Source organism: Schistocerca americana, chromosome 2 (assembly GCF_021461395.2).
Source record: "Schistocerca americana isolate TAMUIC-IGC-003095 chromosome 2, iqSchAmer2.1, whole genome shotgun sequence".
In the NCBI taxonomy this organism is placed as follows: Eukaryota; Metazoa; Arthropoda; class Insecta; order Orthoptera; family Acrididae; genus Schistocerca; species Schistocerca americana.
The window spans coordinates 1,122,043,859-1,122,064,757 of record NC_060120.1 but is presented as its reverse complement, the minus strand read 5'-3'; positions in this window follow the sequence as shown (position 1 = coordinate 1,122,064,757).

Sequence of the window (20,899 nt, the reverse complement as noted above, 5' to 3'; positions counted from 1 at the left end):
CAGAAGATTCCAGTGAGGTATCCTCGGCTAAGGGTCCCCTTAGAAAACTTAATGAATTACTGTGCTGGTAAGCCTCTACGTTATTTGATTTTCAAACAGCTGAGCAAAACTGAACGTACTCAGATATTACTCTACTTACTTATTCTGATCAACACTAAAATGACACACAATATTTTTAGTGCAACCCAATCTGACTTTCAATAATCCCTACAAAAGGATGGCCCTGACTAACATTAACCTATACCTTTCACAAATCACTTACCTCACAAAAATCTTCGTTACTCAAACTCTTGTAATACAGCGAGCGCGACTGCTGCCAGGTAAATAAAAGATTCTAACTACTGAACTCACTAACTAATGATAGGCATAGTAAGCAAATGAAAGATTTTGATAGAGAAAAAACAATGTATTTACCTTAATAGTGTTCAAAAGTCATATTATATAAATCAGTTCATGACATCCAGTCTTCCAAATTTACTGTCTCTGTCCAGATCATCCGCTCTCAAAACTCCGCCTCTCTCTCTCCACATCCACCACTGCTGGCGGCTCACCTCCAACTGCACAACGATACGCACTGTTCACATCCAGCTGCCCAACACTACAATGGCAGACAACAATGCAAACTAGCCACAGACTGCACACAGCACAGCCAGTGATTTTTATACAGAGCGCTACGTGGCTTTACCAATAAGAAAACCTAAACAGCCTACTTACAAGTTGTGATGGCAGATTCGATTGAAAGTTTGCAAAGTGATATTTCAGAGCTAGATCAGAAATGTAAGGACTATGGTATGAAGATTAGCATCTCCAAAACGAAAGTAATGTCAGTGGGAAAGAGATATAAACGGATTGAGTGCCAAATAGGAGGAACAAAGTTAGAACAGGTGGACAGTTTCAAGTACTTAGGATGCATATTCTCAAAGGATGACAACATAGTGAAAGAACTGGAAGCGAGGTGTAGCAAAGCTAATGCAGTGAGCGCTCAGCTACGATCTACTCTCTTCTGCAAGAAGGAAGTCAGTACCAAGACTGAGTTATCTGTGCACCGTTCAATCTTTTGACCAACTTTGTTGTATGGGAGCGAAAGCTGGGTAGGTTCAGGTTACCTTATCAACAAGGTTGAGGTTACGGATATGAAAGTAGCAAGGATGATTGCAGGTACTAGTAGATGGGAACAATGGCAGGAGGGTGTCCGCAATGAGGAAATCAAAGAAAAACTGGGAATGAACTCTATAGATGTAGCAGTCAGGGCGAACAGGCCTAGATGGTCGGGTCATGTACACGCATGGGAGAAGCAAGGTTACCCAAGAGACTCGTGGATTCAGCAGTAGAGGGTAGGAGGAGTCCGGGTAGACCAAGGAGAAGGTACCTGGATTCGGTTAAGAATGATTTTGAAGCAAAAGGCTTAACATCAGAAGAGGCACCATTGCAAGCATTGAATAGGGGATCATGGAGGAATTTTATAAGGGGGACTATGCTCCAGACTGAGCTCTGAAAGGCATAATCAGACTTAAATGATGATGTTGATGATTCACGAAGATTTCAACGATTTGGTTTTTGTGCGTGACGGCGTCACCTCAGCGACACCGTCTGGCGAGGCTGCGCTGGAAGGTGCGACCACGGGGCCTCGTTCCTCGCTTTCGGCCTCCCAGGTCAGCAGACCTCGCACTTTGCCAGGTGGGGCTACGCAAGAGACAGGTTCCTTGTTGAACCTGTGGCGCCTACTCTTCAGTTTTTTCCATTTCTTGAAGCTGTTCATTCAGTAAACGGGGATATGTTGTTACGTCTGTGCAATGGAATTAAGCACGGTTTCCATGTTTCTCGAGCAACACCTGTTGCTCACTTTAAGTGTACGGCATACTGTCTTTGCGAACATAAAACTTCGAACCTTACTCCGTCCAGTGACACACAATGTGTTTCCATCTTCTACAGTTTGTCTGTAAGATACGACTGAAATCTGATCTTTGTTTTTGAATCACCCTGCAAAAATTATCTAATAGGAAGGGTCGGAAGCTCTTTAAGGGGGTCAGGACGTCAAACGGGCCGATTTGGAGCAGCAGATGCACCACAGGACATTTTAATTTCCACTCTCTATACTCTTACTAATGAATTCATAAAACTTTGTCAGCATCACCAGGAAGGATTCAGAATTCACACTCATAGCAGTGGAAGTTCGAAGACAAAACGAAATAATTTTTTTTACATGTGAAGTTTCATCATTTTTTTCACTTACTAATGGCAGCATTTGTTGCTATAGGTACACTTTTCTTCACACGTAAGAGAGATGATTCGATGAATTTTACACAGCATACAAACTGGGCTGAAAGGTGTATGAAATTCTAGAATTTTCGAAATCTGTTAAAAACTGTGGTAAAAATTGAGGTAATTAACTACAAAATTTTTTTTTCTAAACATGAAGTTTAAAATACAACAGATCATTTGTTTTTTCATAAATTAAATAAATTCTATAATTTCAGACGCCTGTAAGTATGATATGTACGCTGTGCAAAATTCATCGAAGAATCTAACTTATGAAGAATACTGTACCTATAGCAACAAATGCAGCCATTAGTGAGAAAATGATAAAATTTCACACGTAAAAAAAAATTATTTTGGTATCTTTCCCAACTTCCACTGCAATGAGGGTGAATCCTGAATCCTTCCTGGTCATGCTGACAAAGTTTTATGAATTTACTTGTAAAAGTATAGACTGTGGAGATTAAAATGTCCTGTGGTGCCTCTCCTGCTCCAAGTCGGCCCGTTTGACGTCCTACCCCCGTTAAGACTGTTAGCAGATGACGCGGTTGTCTGTGACAAAGTAGCAACGCCAGACAACAGTACAGACTTGCAGAATGAGGTGCTGAAAGCTGATGAATGGTGCATCCTCTGGCAGTATACCTTGAACGTAAATAAATGTAGCATATGACTCGTAAATATGAAAAGAAATCCACTACTGTACGAGTACACTATTGATGAAAAACTGCTGGAAACAGTCTCTACCACAAAACGTCTATCAGTATATATCCGGACGGACCTGAAGTGTAGCGATGACACAAAACAAACACCGAAAAAGCACCTGCCACACTGAGATTCATTTGAAGAATCTTAATGAGACATACGTAACTCGTCCACAAAGTAAGGCGCTTGTTCGACCGACTCTTGACTATTCTTGATCATTATGGGACGCTTACCAGGTCGGGCTGATGGAACAGATGGGGAAGATCCAACGGAGAGCGGACCGCCTCGTCACGGGATTAGTCGGCCGGCGCCAGAGCGTTACACAGGCGCTCGTAAAACAAACACCACTGGCAGGCGTTACAAGAGAGGCGTTACGCATCACGGAGAGGTTTACTATCGAAATTTCGAGAGAGCACTTTCTGGGAAATGTCGGACAACATCAAGTAAAGCGAGGTATTTTCATGATAATTTCGTGATGGCTTGTTGTTAACTTGTTGCGACCACGACTCTGCGAGGGGCAAGGCGCGCTACTTGGGCTGCTAGTGTCTTTGGACACCACTGTTGGCAGATGTTGTTGTCCTAGCTGTACTCCACTAATCATCTACTATCACGAAGTTACCTTACACGTGTCACGAAATAATTATCCATATCACGAAATTACCTGCCAAAGTCTCTGGTATCTGATCATCATTTAAAATTCCACTTGTCACATAAAAATTATTAAATTTCTGTTAGTAGTTGATCCCATTAATATGATCTATATAACTAGATGAAGTGTTTTCATATTAGAGAGTCAAAAAATGCAAATCTCTCACGAAACTACCTCCCTTCAGCTTCCATACACCTGGTGATCAAAAAATCAGTGTAAATTTGAAAACTTAATAAACCACAGAATAATGTAGATACAGAGGTAAAAATTGACACACATGCTTGGAATGACATGGGGTTTTATTAGAACAAAAAAAAAAAAAAAAAAAAAATTGCTAGACGCGTGAAAGATCTCTTGCGCGCGTCGTTTGGTGATGATCGTGTGCTCAGCCGCCACTTTCGTCATGCTTGGCCTCCCAGGTCCCCAGACCTCAATCCGTGCGATTATTGGCTTTGGGGTTACCTGAAATCGCAAGTGTATCGTGATCGACCGACATCTCTAGGGATGCTGAAAGACAACATCCGACGCCGATGCCTCACCATAACTCCGGGCATGCTTTACAGTGCTGTTCACAACATTATTCCTCGACTACAGTTATTGTTGAGGAATGATGGTGGACATATTGAGCATTTCCTGTAAAGATCATCTTTGCTTTGTCTTACATTGTTATGCTAATAATTGCTATTCTGATCAGATGAAGCGCCACCTGTCGGACATTTTTTTAACGTTTGTATTTTTTTGGTTCTAATAAAACCCCATGTCATTCCAAGCATGTGAGTCAATTCGACTTTTTGATCACCTGGTACATCCACTTCCCTCCCCCCCCCCCCCCCCCTCCCACCCACCGCCAGGAACCATGGACCTTGCTGTTGACGGAAGAGGCTTGCGTGCTTCAAATGGCTCTATGCACTACGGGACTTAACATCTGAGGTCATCAGTCCCCTAGAACTTAGAACTACTTAAACCTAACTAACCTAAGGACACCCCACATATCCATGCCCGAGGCAGGATTCGAACCTGCGACCGTGGCAGCAGCGCGGTTCCGGACTGAAGCGCCTAGAACCGCTCGGCCACAACGGCCGGTGAGGCTTGCGTGCTTCAGCGATACAGATAGCCGTACCGTAGGTGCAACCACAACGGAGGGGTATCTGTTGAGAGGCCAGACAAACGTGTGGTTCCTGAAGAGGGGCAGCACCCTTTTCAGTAGTTGCAGGGGCAACAGTCTGGATGGTTGACTGATCTGGCCTTGTAACACTATCCAAAACGGCCTTGCTGTGCTGGTACTGCGAACGGGTCAAAGCAAGGGGAAACTACAGCCGTAATTTTTCCCAAGGCATGCAGCTCTACTGTATGGCTAAAAGATGAAGGTCCTCTTCTGTAAAATACTCCGGATTTCCGGGCGGGGACTACTCAGGAGGACGTCGCTATCTGCAGAAACAAAGCTGGCGTTGTACGGATCGGAGCGTGGAATCTCAGATCCCTTAGTCGGAGAGGTAGGTTAGAAACCTTAAAACGGGGAATACATGAATTAAAGTTAGATATAGTGGGAAATAGCGAAGTTCGGTAGCAGGAGGAACAAGACTTCTAGTCAGGTGAATATGCGTCTACAAATACAAAATGAAATAGGGGTAACGCAGGAGTAGGTTTAGTAATGAATTAGAAAACAGGAGGATGGCTAAGCTAGTATGAAACCATAGCTAACGCTTTATTGTATCTAAGATAGACATGAAGCCCACGCCTACCACAGTAGTACAAGTTTATATCCCAACTAGCTCCGCAGGTAACAAAGTCATTGAAGCAATGTATGATGTGATAAAATAAATTATTCAGATAGTGAAGGGAGACGAACATAATTGTCATGGGGGACTGGAATTCGATAGTAGGAAAAGAGAAACGTAGTAGATTAATGTGGAATGGGGATAAGGAATGAAAGAGGTAGAATTTTGCACAGACCATAACTTCATCATAACTAACACCTGGTTTAAGAATCATAAAAGAAGACTGTATACGTGGAAGAGGGCTGGACATACTGGAAGGTTTCACATAGTTTATATAATGATCAGACAGAGATTTAGGAACCAGGTTTTAAATTGTAAGACATTTCCAGGGGAATTTGGTCTCTGACCACAATTTACTGATTGTGGACTGTAGTAATCTACAACTGAAGAAACCGCAAAAAGGAGGACAATAATGAGATGGAACCTGGATACGTTGATAGAACCAGACGTTGTTAGGAGTTCCAGGGGGAGCATAAAGGAACGATTGAGAAGAACAGGCGAAAAGAGAACGCTATAAGACCAATGGGTAGCTTTAAGAGATGAAATAGTGAAGGCAGCAGTGGATCAAAAAAGTCAAAAGACAAGGGCTAGTAGAAATCCTTGGACAACACAGGAGATATTAAATTTGATTGATGGAAGGAGAAAATATAAAAATGCAGCAAATGAAGCGGATAAAAGGGAATTAAACGTCTAAAAAATGAATGACACGTAGTGCAAAATGACTAAACAGTGAAGTAAGCATTTAGAAGCATATTTCACTAGAAGAAAGATAGGTACCGCCTAAAGGAAAGTGAAAGAAGTCTTTCGGGAAAACCACTATGAATATTAAGGACTCAGATAGAAATCCTGTTCTAAGCAAAGAAGGAAAGCTGAAAGGTGGAAGGGATATATAGAGGGCCTATACAATGGAGATGAAGTTGATTGCAGTATTATAGAAATGGAGATGAGATGGAAGATATGATGCTGCGAGAAGAATTTGAGACAGCACTGAAAGACCCAAGTCGAAAAAGGTCCGATGGAATAGACGGCATTCCGTCAGAACTACTGATAGCATTTGGAGAAGCAGCTATGACAAAACACTCGCATCTGGTGAGCAAGAGACAGGGGAAATATCCCCAGATTTCAAGGAGACTGTACTAATTTCAATTCCACAGAAAGTAGTTGCTGACAGGTGTGAAAATTATCGAATTACAAATTTTATAACTAGTGGTTGCAAAATATTAACGCGAATTCTTTATAGACATTTGGAAAAACTGGTAGAAGCAGACATCGAGGAAGATCAGTTATGATTTCGTAGAAATGCAGAAAGGCACGAGGCAATACTGACACTACGACTTATCTTAGAAGAGAGATTCAAGGGAGGCAAACCTACGTTCACAGCATTTGTAGACTTAGAGAAGCTTTCGACACTGTTTAAACTCTACCATCTGGTGAGCAAGATGTATGAGACAGGCGAAATACCCTCAGACGTCAAGAAGAATGTAATAATTCCAATCCCAAAGAAAGCAGGTGTTGACAGATGTGAAAATTACTGAACTATCCGTTTAATAAGTCACGAATTCTTCACAGACGACCTCGCGGAAGATCAGTTACCTAACGACTTATCTCACAAGGGAGATTAAGGAAAGGGAAACCTACGCTTCTAGCATTTGTAGACTTAGAGAAAGCTTTTGACAATGTTGACTGGCATACTCTCTTTCAAATTCTGAAGGTAGCAGGGGTAAAATACAGGGAGCGAAATGCTATTTACAATTTGTACAGAAACCAGATGGCAGTTATAAGAGTCGAGGGGCATGAAAGGGAAGCAGTGGTTGGGAAGGGAGTGAGACAGGGTTGTAGCCTATTCCTGTTGTTATTCAACCTGTACGTTGAGCAAGCAGTAAAGGAAACGAAAGAAATATTTGGAGCAGAAATGAATCGCTCATTGCAAAAACAGCCTGTCACATTCACTTATTTTTAAGGAAAGTGAGAAAAACAATATAAGTACTATATAAATTATTAGAATAAAATGAAACTTAAGCTGAAGATAAAGTAGCACTCAAATGATTTATTGTCAACATCTCTCAACTACATGCTAACCCGTTTGCATTGCAAAAAAGTTTTTTGCTGTGGATTTAGACTGTTTTTGTAATCAATGCATTTGATGTTTAAAAAATTTCAGAAATATACAAACAAATTAACTATTTTATTTAGAATACGGTACACTGTTCTTATGGTTTTTTTTTCAGAGTTGTAATACGACATATTTGAATGCTTTCGCTAATTAACATTGTTTACAAAAGGAAAACAGGTAAAAAACAAAATAGTATTTAACGTTTACAGTAGAGACGTTTCTCGCATATTTGCTGTGGGCCAAGTTAATATTTCATTCCAGAAGGACGGCGCACTTTCGCTGTCAGGAACAAATCGTACACATTGCTTATGTCTCCCATTTTCTTCACCCCGACAGGTACTTTCGCATCCTTGTAACATTTTTCATCTGGCAACTGTGGTTTCCTCCTTAGGCCAAATTTCAAGGAGAAGTTATTGGTCTGAAGCCCATTAACGAATTCCATTGCTTCCACAACTCCTGGCAATGATGATTTATAACGGAAATGATGCATCTTTGAAATATTCGTATTTAGTGGTACCTTGCCAGCCCTTGCAATATCTCGTTTCGATGTTTCAGTAGAAAAGCAAGTCTTCTTGAAGTCTACTATTTCGTCTCCATCCACCAAATGCACACTTTGCAGTTACTATAAGCTCCATGGATTGTGTACATTCTCTCTAATTATACACAATACTGCAAATATAACAGCTCTTGCACCCGGACACGAGGAAGTTGAACATGTTGCATGTAGTCGAAGCATCAAGCAGTAGCTCTAGGATTAGTCTCAGACTGTTTTTTGCCGTCTTTCAGAGCATCACAAAACTTCTTAGATCTTCGGATAAGGACAATCTTCCCTGCTACTGTTGCTTGCTTTGCCACCTCACTGAGTGTTTCTGACTTCATCTTTAACGTCAACTCTTCGCTGGTGCAGCAAGCGTCTGCTTCAGGTCTTCCGAAAGCAAGTGAAAATTTTTCACGCAAAGTCTTATTGCAGTACTCGTATTTCACTGGCGAGTTAGGATGTTTGGCAATAAAGAGTTGGTGCACCCGTTTTTTTTCACAGATAGTTCACAGTCAAAGTAGTGCACAGTGCTGTTATCATAATGACTTTCTTTAATGGGGAATGATCTGACGTGACCTGGAAATTTGACAATTTCCTCTGACGGCATAGCATTAACACTCCTTCATTTCCCTCTTCCGTTTCCGTGTCTGTCCACAACACAGCAGTTTGCGGATTCTTTTAATTCTCGCATCAGTTTACTGCATAAATATTTAGAAAAGCTTTTCTGCGTATAGTTTGTTGGACACAGTAGCTAAAAGATTTTTCACTGCTGCATCCCTTCTCACCAGCTGTGATCAGTCCTTGCAGGAAAAGGTGCTGGTCATTTTTGCGTTCCATGTTCAGAAAATGTGCTAAAGCTTGAGTTCTGTTGTCTTCTGCAATAACGCTGAAACGGCTTCTTCAACACTTGCAGTCTTCTCCTGCAACCGTTTTCGGAATTGCTTTGCCTCTACAATTCACGTCTTCCTCTCCATGAATTTTAGCTTTCTACGTAATATTTCTTTGATATTCAGAAGCATGTTTCACCCTTTTTTTCTCATAACTGCTGGCACACACCACTTCATCCAGTTTTACAAGAATACCAAAATCAACAATGGCAGTTTCTTCCGTACATTTCTACCGCACTTCACTGTTGTGCCAATAGTTGAGAAGGAAAATAAGCCAAGTCCTGGACTTCGGATGTTTCTGCCCTCAGCTCAAACTTCCTACCCGTGTTTGAACGGCAACAGACGATAACTACGGCTGTTTTCGTGCACAGTCTGGTGGAGCTACATGCAGAATACACATTTTAGCCTTTGACTGAGTCTTCGCCAAAAGTGGACTTAGGAGGTTTTTGCAATCAGCAATCCAAATTAATTTTCAGGGAGAAGTAACAAAAACTTTGAGAATCAGATTATCACTCTGCAGCGGAGCGTGCGCTGATATGAACCTTTCTGGCAGATTAAAACTGTGTGCCGGACCGAGACTCGAGCTCAGGACCTTTGCCTTTCGCAGGCAAGTGCTCTACCCACTGAGCTAACCAAGCACGACTCACGCCCCGTCCTCCATGGAAGAAGTAAAGCTGTGAGGACGGGGCGTGTGTCGTGCTTGGATAGCTCAGTTGGTAGAGCACTTGCCTGCGAAAGGCAAAGGTCCTGAGTTCGAGTCTCGGTCCGGCACACAGTTTTAATCTGCCAGGAAGTTTCAAAAACTTCGAGGTTTGCCGACGACCTTGAAATTGTCAGAGACAGCAAAGGACTTGGAAGAACAGTTGAACGGAATGAACAGTGTATAAGGATATAAGGTGAACATCAACAAAAGCAAGACAAGGATAATCGAATGCAGTAGACTTAAATCAGATGATGGTGATCAAATTTGATGAGGAGACAAAGTAGCAGGCTATTGAAATACGGTGCTGCAGCAGTATGCTGATCATTAGATGAGCAGGTCATGAAACTAATGAGGAGGTGAAGAGGTTGAAAAATCAGCCATCCAGTTGCAAACAAAGGTTTATTAGCCCTCACTTAGGTTTCGATATTTCTAAAAATATCTTCTTCAGAAAGAGTGGGATCACATGATTAGATGAAGCCTTGTCATGTATAAAATTGTCAAAACAAGAATTATCCCAAGCCGTGGCTTTAGACAGCAGCCACATTATATGTATCGTACTTCAGAAAAGTAGTACAGGAGTTTTGCTATTTGGGGAGCAAAATAACTGATCATTGTCGAAGTAGAGAGGATATAAAATGTAGACTGGCAATGGCGAAGAAATTGTTTCTGAAGAAGAGAAATTTGTTAACACCGAGTATAGATTTAAGTGTCAGGAAGTCGTTTCTGAAAGTATTTTTATGGAGTGTAGCCATGCATGGGAGTGAAACATGGACGAAAAATAGTTTGCACAAGAACGGAATAGTTGTTGTTGTTGTTGTTGTGGTCTTCAGTCCTGAGACTGGTTTGATGCAGCTCTCCATGCTACTCTATCCTGTGCAAGCTTCTTCATCTCCCACTACCGCCTGCAACCTACATCCTTCTGAATCTGCTTAGTGTATTCATCTCTTGGTCTCCCCCTACGATTTTTACCCTACACGCTGCCCTCCAATACTAAATTGGTGATCCCTTGATGCCTCAGAAAATGTCCTACCAACCGATCCCTTCTTCTGGTCAAGTTGTGCCACAAACTTCTTTTCTCCCCAATCCTATTCAATACTTCCTCATTAGTTATGTGATCTACCCATCTAATCTTCAGCATTCTTCTGCAGCACCACATTTCTAAAGCTTCTATCCTCTTCTTGTCCAAACTATTTACCGTCCATGTTTCACTTCCACACATGGCTACACTCCATACAAATACTTTCAGACATGATTTCCTGACACTTAAATCTATACTCGATGTTAACAGATTTCTCTTCTTCAGAAACGCTTTCCTTGCCATTGCCAGTCTACATTTTATATCCTCTCTACTTCGACCGTCATCAGTTATTTTGCTCCCCAATTAGCAAAACTCCTTTACTACTTTAAGTGTCTCATTTCCTAACCTAATTCCCTCAGCATCACCTGACTTAATTCGACTACATTCCATTATCCTCGTTTTGCTTTTGTTGATGTTCATCTTATATCCTCCCTTCAAGACACCATCCATTCCGTTCATCTGCTCTTCCAAGTCCTTTGCTGTCTCTGACAGAATTACAATGTCATCGGCGAACCTCAACGTTTTTATTTCTTCTCCATGGATTTTAATACCTACTCCGAATTTTTCTTTTGTTTCCTTTACTGCTTGCTCAATATACAGATTGAATAACATCGGGGAGAGGCTACAACCCTGTCTTACTCCCTTCCCAACCACTGCTTCCCTTTCATGTCCCTCGACTCTTATAACTGCCATCTGGTTTCTGTACAAATTGTAAATAGCCTTTCGCTCCCTGTATTTTACCCCTGCCACCTTTAGAATTTGAAAGAGAGTATTCCAGTCAACATTGTCAAAAGATTTCTCTAAGTCTGCAAATGCTAGAAACGTAGGTTTGCCTTTCCTTAATCTTTTTTCCAAGATAAGTCGTAAGGTCAGTATTGCCTCACGTGTTCCAGTATTTCTACGGAATCCAAACTGATCTTCCCCGAGGTCGGCTTCTACTAGTTTTTCCATTCGTCTGTAAAGAATTCGTGTTAGTATTTTGTGGCTTATTAAACTGATTGTTCGGTAATTTTCACATCTGTCAACACCTGCTTTCTTTGGGATTGGAATTATTATATTCTTCTTGAAGTCTGATGGTATTTCGCCTGTTTCATACATCTTGCTCACCAGATGGTAGAGTTTTGTCAGGACTGGCTCTTCCAAGGCCGTCAGTAGTTCGAATGGAATGTTGTCTACTCCGGGGGTCTTGTTTCGACTCAGGTCTTTCAGTGCTGTGTCAAACTCTTCACGCAGTATCGTATCTCCCAATTCATCTCCATTTCCATAATATTGTCCTCAAGTGCATCGCCCTTGTATAGATCCTCTATATACTCCTTCCACCTTTCTGCTTTCCCTTCTTTGCTTAGAATTGGGTTTCCATCTGAGCTCTTGATGTTCATACAAGTGGTTCTCTTATCTCCCAAGGTCTCTTTAATTTTCCTGTAGGCAGTATCTATCTTACCCCTAGTGAGATAAGCCTCTACATCCCTACATTTGTCCTCCAGCCATCCCTGCTTAACCATTTTGCACTTCCTGTCGATCTCATTTTTGAGACGTTTGTATTCCTTTTTGCCTGCTTCATTTACTGCATTTTTATATTTTCTCCTTTCATCAATTAAATTCAATATTTCTTCTGTTACCCAAGGATTTCTACTAGCCCTCGTCTTTTTACCTACTTGATCCTCTGCTGCCTTCACTACTTCATCCCTCAATGCTACCCATTTTTCTTCTACTGTCAATTGTTACCTTATGCTCTCCCTGAAACTCTGTACAACCTCTGGTTCTTTCAGTTTATCCAAGTGCCATCTCCTTAAATTCCCACCTTTTTGCAGTTTCTTCAGTTTTAATCTACAGGTCATAACCAATAGATTGTGGTCAGAGTCCACATCTGCCCCTGGAAATGTCTTACAATTTAAAACCTGGTTCCTAAATCTCTGTCTTACCATTATGTAATCTATCTGATACCTTTTAGAATCTCCAGGGTTCTTCCATGTATACAACCTTCTATCATGTTTCTTAAACCAAGTGTTAGCTATGATTAAGTTGTGCTCTGTGCAAAATTCTACCAGGCGGCTTCCTCTTTCATTTCTTAGCCCCAATCCATATTCACCTACTACGTTTCCTTCTCTCCCTTTTCGTACACTCGAATTCCAGTCACCCATGACTATTAAATTTTCGTCTCCCTTCACTATCTGAATAATTTCTTTTATTTCATCACACATTTCTTCAATTTCTTCGTCATCTGCAGAGCTAATTGGGATATAAACATGTACTACTGTAGTAGGTGTGGGATTCGTGTCTATCTTGGCCACAATAATGCGTTCACTATGCTGTTTGTAGTAGCTTACTCGTATTCCTATTTTCCTATTCATTATTAAACCTACTCCTGCATTACCCCTATTTGACTTTGTGTTTATAACCCTGTAGTCACCTGACCAGAAGTCTTGTTCCTCCTGCCACCGAACTTCACTAATTCCCACTATATCTAACTTTAACCTGTCCATTTCCCTTTTTAAATTTTCTAACCTACCTGCCCGATTAAGGGATCTGACATTCCACGCTCCGATCCGTAGAACGCCTGTTTTCTTTCTCCTGGTAACGACGTCCTCTTGAGTAGTCCCCGCCCGGAGATCCGAATGGGGGACTATTTTACCTCCGGAATATTTTACCCAAGAGGACGCCATCATCATTTAATCAATAAAGCTGCATGCCCCCGGGAAAAATTATGGCCGTAGTTTCCCCTTGCTTTCAGCCGTTCGCAGTACCAGCACAGCAAGGCCGTTTTGGTTATTGTTACAAGGCCAGATCAGTCAATCATCCAGACTGTTGCCCTTGCAACTACTGAAAAGGCTGCTGCCCCTCTTCAGGAACCACACGTTTGTCTGGCCTCTCAATAGATACCCCTCCGTTGTGGTTGCACCTACGGTACGGCTATCTGTATCGCTGAGGCACGCAAGCCTCCCCACCAACGGCAAGGTCCATGGTTCATGGGGGGGAAGAGAATAGAAGCTTTCGAGATGTGGTGCTACAGAAGAATGGTGAAGATTAGATGGGTAGATCACATAACTAATGAGGAGGTACTGAATAGAGTTGGGGAGAAGAGGAGTTTGTGGCACAACTTGACTAGAAGAAGGGACCGGTTGGTAGCACATGATCTGAGGCATGAAGGGATCACAAATTTAGCATTGGAGAGGAGGGTGGGGGGTAAAAATCGTAGAGGGAGACGAAGAGTTGAATACACTAAGCAGATTCAGAAGGATGTAGGTTGCAGTAAGTACTGGGAGATGAAGAAGCTTGCACAGGATAGAGTACCATGGAGAGCTGCATCAAAACAGTTCAAAAATGGTTCAAATGCCTCTGAGCACTATGGGACTTCTATGGTCATCAGTCCCCTAGAACTTAGAACTACATAAACCTGACTAACCTAAGGACGTCACACGACACCCAGTCATCACGAGGCAGAGAAAATCCCTGACCCCGCCGGGAATTGAACCCGGGAACCCGGGCGTGGGAAGCGAGAACGCTACCGCACGACCACGAGCTGCGGACCGCATCAAACCAGTTTCAGGACTGAAGACCACAACAACAAAACTTCAGAGTGACTGGTCAGTAGTAAATGGCCATCACTAGTAAACGTGATGTAACAGGACCAACTACTTCTGAAGAAGATATTTTTACAAATATCGAAACCTTGGTCAAGGACTACTAAATCTTTGTTTCCAACTGGTTGGCTGATTTTTCAACCTCTTCACATTTACAGACTTGCTATTTCGGTCATGTATTTTAATGAGGAGGTAGTGAATAGAATTGGGGAGACAAGAAATTTGTGGCACAAGTTGCCTAAAAGTAGGAATAGGTTGATAGGGCATATTTAGTGTTGGAGGAAAAGATGTGTGGGAGGGAGTAGCTGGTGGGGGAGGCGTGAGGGGGGGGGGGGGGTGGGGCGGTAGGTTAAGAGACTATGAGAGTACTCTACTGCATTGGCTCCGTACTTAGCTTCCATTTATCGCGAATCTCTTGCCCAGCGTAAAGTCCAGAGCGACTGGAAAAAAGCGCAGGTGAGGCCTGTATACAGGGTGATACAAAAAGGTACGGCCAAACTTTCAGGAAACATTCCTCACACACAAATACAGGAAATATGTTACGTGGAAATGTGTCCGGAAACGCTTAATTTCCATGTTAGAGCTCATTTTAGTTTCGTTATTCCACCTACGCTCAATGGAGCACGTTATCATGATTTCATACGGGATACTCTACCTGTGCTGCTAGAATATGTGCCTTTACAAGTACGACACAACATGTGGTTCATGCACGATGGAGCCATTTCCCAGGGCTGCATCAGCGCATCAGGGACTCCATGCGACGGAGGGTGGATGCATGTATCCTCACTAACGGAGGACATTTTGAACATTTCCTGTAACAAAGTGTTTGAAGTCACGCTGGTACGTTCTGTTGCTGTGTGTTTCCATTTAATGATTAATGTGATTTGAAGACAAGTAATAAAATGAGCTCTAACATGGAAAGTAAGCGTTTCCGGACACATGTCGACATAACATCTTTTCTTTCTTTGTGTCTGAGGAATGTTTCCTGAAAGTTTGGCCGTACCTTTTTGTACCACCCTGTATAAGAAGGGTAGAAAGACGGATCCTCAAAATTACACACCAATATCCTTAACATCGGTTTGTTGCAGGATTCTCGAACATGTTCTCAGTTCGAATATAATGAATTTCCTTGAGACAGAGAAGTTGCTGTCCATGCATCAGCACAGCTTTAGAAAGCATCGCTCCTGCGAAACGCAACTCGCCCTTTTTTCACATGATATCTTGCGAACCGTGGATGAAGGGTATCAGACGGATGCCATATTCCTTGACTTCCGGAAAGCGTTTGACTCGGTGCCCCACTGCAAACTCCTAAATAAGGTACGAGCGAATGGGATTGGTTCCCAAGTATGTGAGTGGCTCGAAGACTTCTTAAGTAATAGAACCCAGTACGTTGTCCTCGATAGTGAGTGTTCATCGGAGGTGAGGGTATCATCTGGAGTGCCCCAGGGAAGTGTGGTAGGTCCGCTGTTGTTTTCTATCTACATAAATGATCTTTTGGATAGGGTGGATAGCAATGTGCGGCTGTTTACTGATGATGCTGCGGTGTACGGGAAGGTGTCGTCGTTGAGTGACTGTAGGAGGATACATGATGACTTGGACAGGATTTGTGATTGGTTTAAAGAATGGCAGCTAACTCTAAATATAGATAAATGTAAACTAATGCAGATGAATAGGAAAAACAATCCCGTAATGTTTGAATACTCCATTAGTAGTGTAGCGCTTGACACAGTCACGTCGATTAAATGTTTGGGCGTAACATTGCAGAGTGGGTATGAAGTGGGACAAGCATGTAATGGCAGTTGTGGGGAAGGCGGATAGTCGTCTTCGGTTCATTGGTAGAAGTTTGGGAAGATGTGGTTCATCTGTAAAGGAGACCGCTTATAAAACACTAATACGACCTATTCTTGAGTACTGCTCGAGCGTTTGGGATCCCTATCAGGTCGGATTGAGGGAGGACATGGAAGCAATTCAGAGGCGGGCTGCTAGATTTGTTCCTGAGAGGTTTGATCATCACGCGAGTGTTACGGAAATGCTTCAGGAACTCAGCTGGGAGTCTCTGGAGGAAAGGAGGCTTTCTTTTCGTGAATCGCTACTGAGTAAATTTAGAGAACCATCATTTGAGGCTGACTGCAGTACAATTTTACTGCCGCCAACTTACATTTCGCGGAAAGACCACAAACATTAGATAAAGGAAATTAGAGCTTGTACAGAGGCATATAGGCAGTCATTTTTCCCGCGTTCTGTTTGGGAGTGGAACAGGGAGAGAAGATGGTAGTTGTGGTACGAGGTACCCTCCGCCGCGCACCGTGTGGTGGATTGCGGACAATGTATGTAGATGTAGATGAATACAATAAGCAGATTCAAGAGAGTGTAATTTACAGTGGTTATTAGGAAATGAAGAGGCTTGGACAGGATATAGTAGAGGGGAGAGCTGTCTTCGGACTGAAAACCAGAACTATGAATGGAACGGGCGGAAACCGTAGTAGCCGATCCTGACTCTGCTGAGCAGAGCGCGCCCTCCTCCCTGGCCGGGAACGCCGACTCCCGCGCCATATTAGGGCCGGGACGCAGCAGAGGGCCACCTGTTGCTGCTCTCTGCTCGCTGCCCATCGCGGAGCTCCGAGCCGCCAGTTGCCGCCGTCGCCGCCAGAGAGTGCTGGCGGCGGGCACGCGCGCGCGCACGGCGCGTGGTGGGGGGCGGGCCGTGGTGAGGTGGTGGGGGAGCGGGAGGCGTGGCCTAGGCGGCGCGCGCCGCGCCAGACGTCTCTATTACCAGTGGCCGCGGCGCGCTTACCCCGCCGAGTGCGTCCGTCTGTACGTGTGGCTGCCCGGCTCCTGGCTTTGTGTCCGGCGCTTGCACGTGTGCTGTGCGGCAATGTTCCCTCCACGGCGACGATTCTGCCCTCTCTTCGACATCATGTTTACTCAGTGACGTGCGGAAATCTGTCACATTCTCTTACAAGGGTAACCCAGTATCCACAACAACATAACGCTCTACACGTCCGTAACCTCGGCTAATAAATACCGCACTCTTCCATCTCCGCTCCATCAGTGCCTTTAAAAGAAACAGCTCTGTATGTTTTCTCCGGCATAATCTGGTTTTCTACGACTGAGTGAATAAATATACTTGAACTGATATTTAATAATCCTAACCCGTGGCATAATAAGGAACAAGAGATAAACACCTTGCACAGAACAAAATTCGTCAGTGCTCCACAGACGAGCATTCATTTGACCACCACCACTAAAATCGCCACAAATTCGGAACACTTCGATTTCCCCCCAATCGAGAACAGCATCTGGTTTTACGAGAGACGACGTTAGTTGAATTTCACAGGCAGTTACATACGAAGCAGCTGACGAATTCATTCGTTTGCGCAAGTGCGACGTATTACGGTTACAGCTTAATGTGAAGACTGTCGGTCACCTCAGGAACGACTGGAACACGGTGGAGTGTAGAGATAAACGTGTGGGAGTAGGTCCCGACGGCGAGGTTTCGTTTCTTCGGCAAAGGTCAGAATTTCCGCCACTCCTCGCACGAGCCACAGGGTCCCAAAGAAATAAAGGCTGCTCGCAAGGGTGTTTCGGATTAGTGTGAGTGCCAGGGAGGTGTGGCGTGTGATTCAGTCTGCTAAACACAGCTACACAAGATCATCCGTCGGCCGTCGCCTCTTCTTTCGCGTCACCTGCTTTGGACAGCATCGAAGACGAAGAAGCGACCTCAGTGTGATTCGTCCTGCTGCCGAGGATCTGCAGTTGGAAGTCTCCTAGTTCGAATCTGGCCGCTGGCGCCGCTCGGAAAGTCCCTGCAGCCGCGAAGGTAGGATCAGCGCGCAACATTTATTTTTCTTTTAAGGTTCTTATCCACTACGGACGTTCAACACTGCCTCTGCGCTGAATAAAACTTTCCAAAAATGACTCCAACCAGTCACCTTTCGTGACGGCACCGATCTTTTTTTTTTCTTTTTTTTTTTTTTTGTTACAGTTACCGCTCTATAGCTGCCTGGGGACTCGCCATTAAATGACAGACTGTTCTTAATGAAGAGTCAAAACATATCCTATGGCGGGGCCTTGTACATAATTTTTGGTATCCATACTGCACTTATCGCCATAACTGCAACGTGAAAACACACAAAAGTTTCCCGAGGCGATTTGAGCACTAGAACCAGTCCCACGGATGCAGAAAAACTTTCAACAATGCCAGCAAGTCGACTTTATCACATAAATAACTCCAAGTTCAAGCATTTGTAGATATATATCGCCACGTTCAAGCTTATAATATATATGCTGCCTGGTTGCAGCTGTACAAAACCCCTGCAATACCAGAAATAGTCACTATGAAGCGTGTAGCATCTGCTGGAAAACGCGAATTGTAAAATAAAAAATTCCTACCAGCACAATAGGCGATGTAGTTACTTCTGAACACCTTTCTTTCTCCATAACTTCTCCAGTCCTTTGAGCTTCAGTTAACCGACTGGCGCAGTTAATTTTCATAATTTTTTACATTTTCATGCAGCGAAAGAAACTGATATTGTTTATATAAGAATATACAGCCTACAGTTGCAGGTTAACTTTATCGTTTACCTAGTTTTCAACGTTAGTAATAACGTCTTCTTCAGAACATAAAATATTATTTAAATGTTTGCCTAATGGCTTGTTTTAGGCAAACATTTAAATAATATTTTATGTTCTGAAGAAGACGTTATTACTAACGTTGAAAACTAGGTAAACGATAAAGTTAACCTGCAACTGTAGGCTGTATATTCTTATAGATATTATTTTCACAACGGTGTCTGTCAAATATGCCTACTTTACAGTTATACACGTTTACAGCGTCTTGAAAAGAGTTTATAAAAGGACCATCAACATATCTGCAACTTTTACAACGAAATGTAATCGAATTAAAATAGAATGATGCAGACGGAATTAGATTAGGAAACGAGACACGAAAAGTAGTGGACGAGTTTCGCTATTTTGGGCAGCAAAACTAGTGACCGTGGCCGAAATAGAGGGGATGTAAAATGAAGAAGCAGAAAGGGCTTTCTGAAACGGAGAAAACTGTTAACATCGCAGGTAAACCGGGGTGCCAGGAAGTTTTTTTGTAGTTTCGTCTGGAGAGTAGCACGAACGAAACTGAAACACGCGAGAACCAATTGTGGCGCTAGAGAAGAATGTGCATCGAACTGAGGAGAGAGGGGGGGGGGGGGGGGGGAGGGGGTTGAAATATATGTGGCACTGCTTCACAGAAAGGTGTCGGTTGTCCGGACCCATTCTGAACCGTCAAGGGATCGGCAGTTACTTAGTGCAGGACTCTTCGTGCTCTAGGCAGCCACAGCTGTGGAAACACATCTTCATAAATGAAGAACCGCAAGTACTGTTAAATTATTCTTCATGAAAATGACCGGTTTTGCAGCTTATAGGGCGGCCGTTATTATTATTATTATAATCAGTAGTTCTACATTCGGACTGATTGGGTGGCAATGGTACAAGTCAAACGCCAGACAATTATTGGACATCATTGCTTATATGATGCGTTTCGGAATTTATCCATCATCAGATATCCAGGAGCGATTACTGCACGTAGATAAGGCATTTAAAGTGAAACAAACATTCACAGTGCTGCAATTGCTCCTGAATATCTGATGAAGGATAAATTCCGAAACGCGTCATATGACCAATGAAGTCATTCCTTGCCTGACGTCTGACTTTTACCATTGCGACCCAGTCAGTCTGAATATAGAACTAATGATTGCTTAAATTTCAAGTTTGACACCGGATAACAAATTGCAAAAGAAATATTTTTTCGTGTGAAATAATTGCAAATTATGAATTGTCGGATTTTTTTTTCCCTTTACTTGTACTATGGAATCTTGGTGCTTGCCAGATTTCGTGATTCTAGGTTAACGGTTTCGATGAGTGAGGTTGTTAGTATCAAAATGCGTGACTTAAATAACCCGATCTTTTGAGTGCATTGAGTTACAAGCTTCAATTTATTCCACCACTAACAGACTGTAGGCCTTCGTGTGTAATATAAATTCAACTGGATAAGTCTATACTTTCCTGAAAGAGTAGGCTTCTAACAGTTGGACAGACAGAGAGAGAGAGAGAGAGAGAGAGAGAGAGAGAGAGAGAGAGAGGGGCAATAAGGCTATCGTATAAAGACTCCTTTTTTTCCGATTGAGCAACGGAACCTTAAAAATTGAGAAAAAAGAATAGTACTGCCTATACCCTAGGTATTAAAAAATGTAGTGCTCACAATGAGTTCGTGTAAATGGACGACGTGACAATCTCAGTCGAATCAAAATAAGACGTGCGTGGGAAGGAGGATAGTCAGAGAAGTGAGTAGCTCTCCACCCCACATAGCAAGGGATGCTGCAACAGAAAACAAGAGAACCAACAGCGCCCAAGTCATATTCGCGCCTTAGTAATTACCTTCATTTGAAACTTGGACTTTCCCCATTTCTTTTTCTAGTCAGGTGTGTAGCTTAGGGTGCAAGAGTAAGTTGCGGAACCGGTCGTTTCAGGTTCAAGTGGTTCAAAAGGCTCTGAGCACTATGGGACTTAACATCTGAGGTCATCAGTCCCCTGGAACTTAGAACTACTTAAACCTAACT